A 10196-nucleotide genomic window follows, 5' to 3' on the forward strand; every position below is an offset into this window, starting at 1 on the left:
AAAGAGCTCAAAAAACTTAACACTAAGAAGAAATAGCCCCCAAAATAAATGGGCAAATGAACTACACAGAGAATTCTCAAAAGAAAAAGCACAAGTGGCCAATAAAGATATGAAAAGGTGTTCAACCACTTTTTCTTTAGCCATTGTGAGAATGCAAATCAAAATTACACTGCAATTCTATCTCACCCTGTTAGGGTGGTTGTCACCAAGAATATAGGAAACACTGAATTCTGATGAGGACATAGAGGAAAAGAAACAATTCTACACTGTTGGTGGGCATTTAAAGTACTATAATCACTATAGAAGTCAGCATGGAATTTCCCCAAAACCTAAAAAGTAGATACACTATTTGAGCCAACTATACCATATATATATATGTATATATATGTACGTATGTGCATATATGTGTGTGTGATATGTCATATGTAATAGAATTTTTTTTTGTCTTTTTCATTTTTATCGGTATCGGGGTTCTCGAACTCACGACCACTTGCTTGCAAGGCAGGTGCTTATGCCGCTGAGCTAAATCCCCAGCCCTGTAATAGAATATTTTTTGATCATAAAGTAAAATGAAATCATATGTTATTTGAAAGAAAATGAATAGAATGAAAGGAACCGGAGATCATATTGTTAGGTGAAATAAATCGAACACAGAAATTTAAATATTGTATTGTTTCTCTTATGTGAGAAACTTAAAATATAAATAAATAAGAAAGTAAAGTAAAAGAGAGATGGTAGAAACCAGACATTTTAGAGATGAAGAAGGGAATGTGAGGTAGGAGGAGTTAAACGAGAGGAGGAAAGGAATCCAAAATGATCAAGCTATGTTATATGGATGCAATAATTCACCCAAATTAACATGACTGTTATGTATTGCAAAATACACTAATAAAAGAACATAAAATTTAAACAAGATCTGAAATTATAAAATTCCTATAAGAAAGCACAGGTGGAAAACTTTATGATGTATTCTAAACATCGATTTCATGGCTATAATATCAAAAGCATTGGCAACACAAACAAAGACAGACAAGTGGAACTATATCAGAGTAAAGGGTTTTTGCACAGTGAAGGAGGCAATCAACTGAGTGAAAGGACGACCCATAGAATGGGAGAAAATATTTGTGAACCATGTATCTGATGAGAATTGCTCCCCAAGATATACAAGGATCTCCTACAATTCAATAACAAAAAAGTTAACAACACAATTTAAAACTGGGCTATGAATTTAAATAGACATTTTCCAAAAGAGGAAATACAAACGACCACAGTAAATGAAAAGATGTTCAACCTCACTAATCATCAGAGAAATGCAAGCCAAAGTTGCCTTGAAACGCCACCTCCCCTTTTGCAATCACAGATCCATCAGAGGGGGAGGCTCCAGGTTAGGCATTGCATAAGACGGTGTCAAAAGAGGTGATGAGCAGGAACTGAGGTGGAATTTCAAATGAGATAAAGGAGTGGAGTATTTTATGGTTATGCATAAATGTGTAAATCTAATCATCAAAATCCAGGCACATCTGCAACCTTCTGGGACATCTTGGAGGTGCTGGTTTCCTGCTGTCACTGATTAGGTCAGTGTGGTGAAACACTGGGACCTGATTAAAGAAACCTTGCACCAAAAAGAGATATACCTTTACCCATTACCCACTGCCCTATTCAAACGTGCCTGGGAAAAGAAGAAACAAGGACAGACTTCACCTTGAATAATCCTCCTTGTTCTTATTACCTCCCCACAGTGTTTACACCACCAAGAATGAGGAAAACAGCCTGTTGCTTTTTGTCCTCATATGGCTGTGTCAGTGTGCCCATCTTTCTGGCTGGGGAGAAATGGAAGATTAAGAACCTAATCCTTACAAGCGAAAGGGGATCTCTCTCTCTCTCTCTCTCTCTCTCTCTCTCTCTCTCTCTCTCTCTCTGTCTCTGTCTCTGTCTCTGTCTCTCTTTCTCTCTCCCCCTTTTCCATATTCCTATCTCTAACTCTCTTTAATACATACCCATATTTAAATATCTTGTTTAGAGGACAGTTTGTAATAGTCTAATGAGAAAAAGTTTTCTCTTAATGGAGCAAAACAATTTAATGAAGGAAATACCTACCAGTGGCTTTCAGAACATCCTGTTAGGATCACAGGAAGATGGAGTTCACAGCCAAAATGAACAGTATCTTAGGCTGGGGGTGTAGCTCAGTGCGTGACTAGCAAGGATGAGGTCTTGAGTTTGATTCCCAAAAGGTAGATAAACAAACAGACAAAAAAACAAAACTGTATCAGCTTTAAAGCACTAGGAAAATAGAAGTGAAATCCTGTTTGAAAACCATGTGCTCTAAATGTTTTACAAAGTAAAATAGATTTTAACAAATAACCATCTGGCCCTAAGTAACTAGTTTGCTAATCATAAGAATTATTACACATATTAGATTTTTTTGTACTGGAAATCAAACTCAGTACCTTGCGCTTGACAGGCAGGCACTTAGGCCGCTAAGCTATATCCCCCGCTCCACATACTAGATTCTTACTAACTACCACCTAGTAGGTCTACTTATGTACAGCATTTGGGCATTTATTGTTTACTTTACAACTGTCTTTGCTTTCAAATTTGAGGAGAGTTTCAATGTGCAGAACAGAGGTAGTGTAAACTACCAAAAAACTTAAGCCAGCACCACTCGAACAAATATGAAAAGATGAAAATTTTTAAACACTCAGTATCAGAATGGGGATTAAGCCCACAAGGTAAGTAGAAATGCAAAAATGTGAAAGAAAAGCACGTGCATTGTTCCTTCGCCTATGCGGCACTGCAGACCCAACACTATGTAATCGAGATGTCACCCTTTAGCCCGGGTCTCTGCACTGTCACCTCAGCCTCACTCCTCACAGTGGGAAACTGAAACCAGGGAAAGATCACACTATTTTCACTTTTCTCTCCATCTTAAGCAAGGAATTTTCAACACCGATAAACACCCGCAAAATATTCCAAATACATTTTTTGTCTTCTACAAATCTAGGACTACTGCTCCCTTTTAAGCATTCAAGTTACTCTCATAGAACTGAAGTAAAATCAGTATAAACACACAGACCCCGGAACTGACTTTTCTTTGTCTTTTTAAAACAGATGCTGCATCTTAGATTTGGAAAGGAAACCAGTCTGGACAGAGTGAGATTTTTAGAATTCTCAATTTTGTGCAGGTATAAACCCTGAGAAATCTTTTCCTCTTCACCAGGCCAAGAGGGATCCATTTATAAAGGAAGTTGAATAATTTTTTAATTAATTAAAGTTGTTGCTGTTGTTTGAGTTTTGATTTGTTCTTTTGTTGTTTTGTTTTGTTTTGTTTTGTTTTGTTTTGTTTTTATTATTATTACAATTTCCCATAGAAGAAGATGGTGGAGTTGGCTTACCTTCAGTGGAGGATACTTGAACTAGTTATTAGAAATGTCAGTCATTTATACCAGAACCAACCCCATGGCCTCCTGGGTTCCCTAATGTCCACCAGGGCAACCATCCCATGCTTCTGTTCTTTGCTGGACTGTCCATTGTCTCTCATGAGTCAATCAATCTCTGAAATTCTATATTCCAAAATTGCCTTTCCTCATCTCTCCTAAACTCTCCCACACTCTTCCTCATTCTGTGCTTCCCTCAACAACTTACTTTTTCCATCAGCAATTTCTTCCAACTAGATAAACTGAGTGATCTAAGGTCTGGCTTTTTAAATGGACTATGTAGTGCTGCTTTAGCGGCATATAGACTAACTGAAGTATTTATTAATGCAAATAACACTCTAACTGGTAGAGCTTCTATGAAAATCATAACTTACAAGCCCTGAGACTATTTCTTATGCTCTCTATTCCTAGTCCAATCATTCCACTGTCACCAGAAAATTCTTCCCCAACCCAGATCAACAGTAAACATTTAGTTTTTTGGGTTTTTTGTTTGTTTGTATCGGGGCTCAATCTCATGACTTCCGGCTTGCCAGGCAGGCACTTGTGCCACTGAGCTAAATCCCTGGCCCTCAACAGTAAACAATTTAGAAAGAGGTTAAGATTCAGAATGCAACTGATTTCATGGGTATTGCACTCAGTATTATTGTTAGACATGATTTGTCAGACATTTCTCATCATGCTGTAATTCCCTACTACCCAAATCTGATCCATAGTCCAACAGCATCAGCATCTCCCAGAACCTTGTTAAATGAGCAGACCATGTACGTTCCATCTCAGAGCCACTGGCCATTCAAGAATGTGCAGCTGCAGTAAAGTTTGAGAAGCTGCTGGAATGTACAGAGCTGAGCATCACTAGCAAGTTCTGAGCATGTATCATGAGGTTGCCCTAAATGTGTAACCTGGTAATCCACCCTTGTTACTAGCAGGAAACATGGGAATATCTTCAGAGCATCTTTGTTCCTATCTGGTCCATATGAAATAATAGAAGAAGAATGTGCTAGCAGAACAAACAACAAGGTTGGGGCAAGCTTTGGTCCTTTGGTCCAAGCTTTTGATTCTCACCTGTCCTCAGCTGCTTTCAGACTTCAAAAATGAACTTTCCATTTTCAACATTCACAGAATTATAGTCATCACTGTAGCATGATTTTGGATTTTGGATTTTGCATGGCTACTATACTGACACCTTGGCTGTGCATTGTGTTACAAAGGCCAGGTACATTTATTATAAATTATTCTAATAATAAATTATAATCTATTATAATTGCTCCAAATGACAAAAATACCCATGCACAATTCTTTGCTGGACAATTTTATCGCAAAGATACATACAGAAAATTTTGTTACCCCTAGCAAATAGACACTTTTATCACTCATTTCATATTTCAGAAAGTAAAAAGGTTATGTTGAGAGCTATAAAATAAATGCATTGATGTGCTTATCAATCAATCATATGACTTAGGATAAAGAATTATTATGGTACCCAAATAAAGCATAAAGCTAAGTCTTCTGTTTGAGTCACATGATCACAAAATGCATTCCCTTAATTAATACCAAGCAATTCCATGAACGTTAATGTCATTCTATCATTAGGAATTCTAGCTCACTGACTCATATTTGAGAACGAAAAAAAAAAAAATTCAGTAATCCTAACAGCTAAATCTAGTAGAAAACCTGCATGTGCTCTCCCTTAACTTGCTATAAATACAGAATAGCATGCAGTGGATATTTATGTAGAAGTTTTCAAGGAACAGAAAAGGGATCATAATGCAGAATGTGTTAGAGAGGTCAAAAGATGTTTTAAAATTGTAAGAGAACATATTCTAGCCCAGCAAGAACAGTTAAGTTTTTCAGTGCATCACTGTAAAAGAATTTGTCAGCATTCCAGGCAAAGTTCCTTCTATATTCATCACAGTCAACAAACGAAAATATATAAAGACAAAAACAGATCTAGGTGGAAATGGGTAAGGGAACAATCCTAACCCCCCCCCACTACATATCAATACAGTTTAAAAAGTTGCCCTCTCTGTTAGTGACTCGAGAAATGCCAGTCTCAATCAATCGTTATCATCATCAGAGTGTCTTCCTTGACTACAATATTTTTTGTACTTTAATTTACATCTTGGTTCTACCTGGACTTTGTTTGTCTCTTTTTGTTTGTTTTAACTATCTCAGAAATACATTACAATACCATGAAGACATTAAACTTAATAGAAAGTACCATCAGACTCTGAGTCTTCATTTTTACCACTAAGCTTTTTGATTCAATACCAAGAAGAATGGTAAATTAAACTGTGTTTAATCAAACCACTTCTTTGAATTTGAAAATGCTTTCAGGTTATTTCCCAATTATAGTGGGGAAATAATATGTTAAAGTTCTAAACTAACTTCATTTGGCAGTGATCTTTCAAAATAAGAAGAGGTCATAACTATCACCCCCTTCAATGTAAAGACACATACAGAAGTTCTTCCCAAGCCAGTGACTGCTTCTGGCATTGCTAAATCAAGAAGGCACAGCCCACGAGTCTCCCTCTGGCAGCAGGCACCCACATGTAGTCAGAAGTACATAAAAGGAAAAAGTGAAAACATCCTGTTTTGCCAAAAATTTGTCTCAGTATCTGCTCTACCCAGGCACTGGAGGCTGAGCCCTGTTTGCTTGCCTAGCTCAAAATAGAGGGATTCTTGCTATACTATACTTGCTCGTGGGATCAGACCTTTTCTTTTTCCAACCTGTGACATCCAGTCCCAGCTTGTTCCATGACTTCAGTCTCCTTCCCTTGATCTATCTAGAACCAGCCAGCATACTCTCCAAGCCCTGCCTGCCAATCCATGTTATTTGTATTTTATATCTCAAACTTTTGTGCTCTGCCACTGTCCCAGGATGAGAACATAGCATGCACTTGCATCCAGTAAGGGTAAGCACTCACCGTACAAAAGACATTGGACACTTTCCAGAATCAATTGCACATAAATTATGTAGAGAGCTGCTATACGTACACACTCCGATCTTAATGAAAATGGGGTGTATATGCTGAAGTTTCTCCAAAGAATGTATGGTTAAGAAGCATTAAAAAGCAGGAAGGAAAGGGCTTCATTCATATTAGGCACATCTCTTTGACTGTAGCAGGGTTGAGGCTCAGCCATGAAGCACACCAGCAGGGTAGTGGACACTCTGCTTTCTTTTTAGTTCCGTGTAAGTGACCACCGGTGACCACTGTAATGCCTGTGGAATGTTAACCCTGTCACTAGCTGAGACTGGCTCAAGTCCTGGCGTCTGCTCTGCTTGCAAACGCCTTCTTAAGCCACCTTACAGAAGTAGTTCTGTTCTCAGGCCACCTTTACACGGCTGTGTCCAGCTGCACTCAGCCTGCAGCCCAGCCACGGATTACATGCCAGATGATTCTTGTCTACTGAAAGTCTTGCAAACAACAAGGACTGCACTGCACCACCAAGTAATTAGATCTACCAAGAAAGACCAAAGGGAGCTGTGACATCTGAGGAACAGGCAAACTTTTCCCTGCATGCATTTACTGAAGCAAATATATGAGGAGGAAATTGATCTGCTAGATTCCCAGACACACATTTATACTCTCGTTCCTTTGTATTTAATTGGGTTTCTTTCTGGAAAGGGAAAGTTTAGGAGAAAGAAAAATTCTCTCATATTTTACCCAAGACGTTTTCTTTTCTTCTCTGTCAAATACTGTAAAAACAACGTTGGATACTCTACTGGAATGTTGTCACAGCTCTGAATATGGAAACTGATATAATTAATAGTCCTAAGGGACAAGGAACAGAGATCCCACAGGGTGTACTGAATAATGCTTTTTAAAAGTCCAGAGAGTGACCAACAGCTGAGAACTAACTTGATCCAGCTGAATATTTCTGTATATAAGAACAGACAATTAAACTTCAAACTGTTGATCTTAGACACATAATTTAAACTCCACACAGTAGCTGGATATCTTCAAGGTAGAAGCAACTTACGACCAACTTAAGGACAAGATGTTTTTTGGCAGAGGTCTCGGTAAGAGAGCTTTGTAAGTCTCTGTCATCCTTTCCTCCTGCTCTGTTTCTTTCCACACTCAGTGAGTGGAACATTCAGATCACTTTTAAAGTGTGTGAGGAAAAGACCGAAGGAGAAAAAATTGCAGAACAGGGTGACTCTTTAGTAGTAATAAATATTTAACTTGAAAAATGCCTAGAAATAATTTTCATCTCGATAGACATACACAAGGCTCTGGCACTTCTTCCTTTTCTAATAATATTAATAATAATCCCATTTTTCTATGAAAGATTTGTCAAAACTCCATTTTGAGTCACTTTTTTCCAGTGTACCTAACTCTCCTGAAGCTTCTCTTTTCAAAGAGCTAAGTGGACTCCTGCCCTTAGCACTCCACTTGTGAATCATTTAGAAATGATTCAACACCGTGTTTGAAAACGTAAGAAGGTTTTACAACCAAGGGTAAAAAATCAGAGCATGGCAAAACAGTTTAGTTCATCGTCATTCTGAAAATTCTTTTCCCATTTGACAAATTAAGCCTCTTCACAGAGGGAGAAGCTTCTGGGAAGGGAATGCCCTGACTTTGCCAAGAGAATCTCCTAGTGGACTGATGGCACCTTTAAAACTGTAGAAAGGAAGAGCCCATAAGCAGGCATCCTGGTCCCAACTGCTTCTCAATTTGAGTCAGGCCATAGCTCAGAATTCCAGATGTCGGAAGGAACCTGAATTAATTTGCAACTTTGAATTCATCTTTCTAGAGTCATGGTGAGATACTGCTACTACATCTGTGAAATTCTAGAAATGCCCAGAGCGAGTTACAAATCCATTAAGCATTTTTTTCTAATACCATTATTCTTCACCCAAAGGAGTCTTGGACATTAAGAGGTGTTTTTGAGTTTCAGAAATAAGTTGGAAAGCCTAGCTTTCATTGAAGACACTCTCATACTGGACTTGAAATTGCAGTCTTAGAAGCCTTAAAACAGGAAAAAGAGTGAGAATCATCTGTGGCAGAGACACCTCAATAGATGTCTCTAACTATTTTTTCATTCTTTAATAGTCATAGAATCCCTCACCTTCAGCTGGACATTGGAAATAATCTTATTTCCTGATTTTTTTGCAACTAGATTTTAACAATTCGCCCAATTTCTGAGTGTAAGTTGACGTGATATGTATGACCTATGATAAACACCCTTCAGGGTGTTTCTTTTCAAGGAAAAGACATGGGCTCCTCTCCTTCCTTTTTCTCCTCTCTGAAAACTGATGTGAATCCTAGAACTAAAGCAACCTTCTTGAACCACGAATCTGTCTTTAAAAATTGGGACAATTTATGGCAGAACACCAAGCCAGGATGCACGTTGGTCCCTAACAATTTGAAAGACAAAGCCCTAATGGCAGCATTGCATGGCTTTCCTCTATAAGGGAGAAAAAACAACTATTTCATTTTGAGTTTTAGTGTTAGTTGCAACCAGATTCTTTTCTAGTATATCATCCAACACGTTTTTACAGGGCCCTTGCTTGAAATATTTCCAGATGCAGTTAGTTTTCATTTGTTTGTTTGTTTGCTCAAATATCTCCATAGCTTTTAATTCTAAAAATTCTGCATCTGCCATTGATATAAAAGCTTCCTGAGTATTTACTTTCCAGGAAGAAGAAAACTAAGAGTTCTTTCTGTCTCTTGTTTTGCTACTTATTCTTCTCCATCTCTCATGTTACTTTTCTCCCTCAGTCCATATCCCCTGGAGATTTCATCTGTCTACAGGATGAATTTTTCAGCAAATAGCTAGAACGTATACAAAAATGAAGTGTTCCCAGAGTGTAGGAGATCGCTGAAAAGATTTTATTTTTGAGAACAGCCCTCGGAGAACGTGCAAGACCTTTGATCAATTAAGAGCTCAGCAAAAATATCTTCTGGGATCCAACTTCCAGCCTCCAAACTTACTAGGGATTTAGTGAGGAAAAAAAAAAAAAAAACACATCAAAACCGCACCTCAATGTGTTCACCAGTGTGAAAAGATAATGTGAAAATATATTCACAGTCAAATAAATTTATCTGTGGTACACACACACACACACACACACACACTTGCACCTACATGCTAAAATGTTAGTTTTCTGAGGTCTGGAATAGTGTCCCTGGACATGTATCTATTTAATAGCTATTTGTAGAAGTAGTCAGTGCAAAGCTTCTCTGGGGTTTTATTCATCTGTTTATTAGGATACTAAAAAAGACTCTGAGGAAAGACATCAGGCATATTAAGGTAGGACACCTACCAAAGTCTAAGATCTCCATATTCTCCAGTTAAAGGGACTCTCGCACACTTGAGCACAGCATCCTTCCTCTAGAATCATGTATGCAGTCTATCAAAACTCTCTTGGATGTCATGTACTTATTCCTAGCCTTCTAGACATGCCATCAGGGCACCATAGCACCACTAGCTAATGATAGAATGTTGAAAAGAGTTTTGTTTTCAAGTTGAATGACCTTAATTGTGCAAGTGAATTCATTCCTCTAATTCACTTCCTTTGCCCCTGTCAAACAGAGATGATAATATGAAGCACCTCGTTGGATTATGGAAAGGATTAACTAAAACAGTTGCATACTGTCAGACACATGGCAACATTCAGTGCACAAATGATCATGCTTGTGGTAGTGAGTTCTCTGCAAGGAGGTCACAGGGATGTTTCAGGAAGTGACCGGCTGAGGTCTCTGGGAAGATGAATAGATGTATGCAAGGTCGATTTTCTTGATTTGCCTTTGTCATCTG

This window comes from Cavia porcellus, unplaced genomic scaffold (genome assembly GCF_034190915.1).
Source record: "Cavia porcellus strain 051 isolate PalLab524CR breed Dunkin Hartley unplaced genomic scaffold, mCavPor4.1 scaffold_14, whole genome shotgun sequence".
In the NCBI taxonomy this organism is placed as follows: Eukaryota; Metazoa; Chordata; class Mammalia; order Rodentia; family Caviidae; genus Cavia; species Cavia porcellus.